The sequence below is a fragment of the Myotis brandtii genome, unplaced genomic scaffold (assembly GCF_000412655.1).
Source record: "Myotis brandtii unplaced genomic scaffold, ASM41265v1 scaffold2514, whole genome shotgun sequence".
In the NCBI taxonomy this organism is placed as follows: Eukaryota; Metazoa; Chordata; class Mammalia; order Chiroptera; family Vespertilionidae; genus Myotis; species Myotis brandtii.
Window position 1 is genome coordinate 29,694 of NW_005359533.1, and position 621 is coordinate 30,314.

Below are 621 nucleotides of genomic sequence, written 5' to 3' on the forward strand. Positions count from 1 at the left end.
ATTTTCTTTGCTTTTAGATGGAAATCTTGATTCTTCTCTTCCCTCACGTTCCATATCAATTCATCAGTAAGTCCTAGAGGCTCCTCTCCCAGATGTATTCCGAATGTGCTTTTTCACTTCACTGTTACAACCCTTTTCCAAACCATCATCATTTCTTCCCTTTATTACAATAAACTCTCCTAGCTGACCTCCCTGCACCTCGGCACACTGACAGGAGCAATCCAGTTTCCAACCACCACAGCCACCAAAATCTCTGGCTCCCAGACCCCCTCACCAGGTCACTGCAGATCCCTTACACGGCAGCACCCACTGACCGCGCGGACCCCCTGCACTGTCCCCGCGGACCTGTCCCCGCGGATCTGTCCCCGCGGACCTGTCCCCGCGGACCTGTCCCCGCGGACCACTCGGAACACGCATTCCTCATCCCGTCGCCCTCACCGACCGCACAGACACCCCGCCCCTTCACTGACCGCACATCACTCCTCCACCGACCCCTGAGAACGCTAACCCCCTCCAGCTTCAACTCCAGTGGCCAAACCGCCCCTCTTCACAGACCACAGCACCGCTCCAAACACGGACCCCCAGTGAGAGCAGCTCTGCCCGCCAGACCGCCCACGCCCG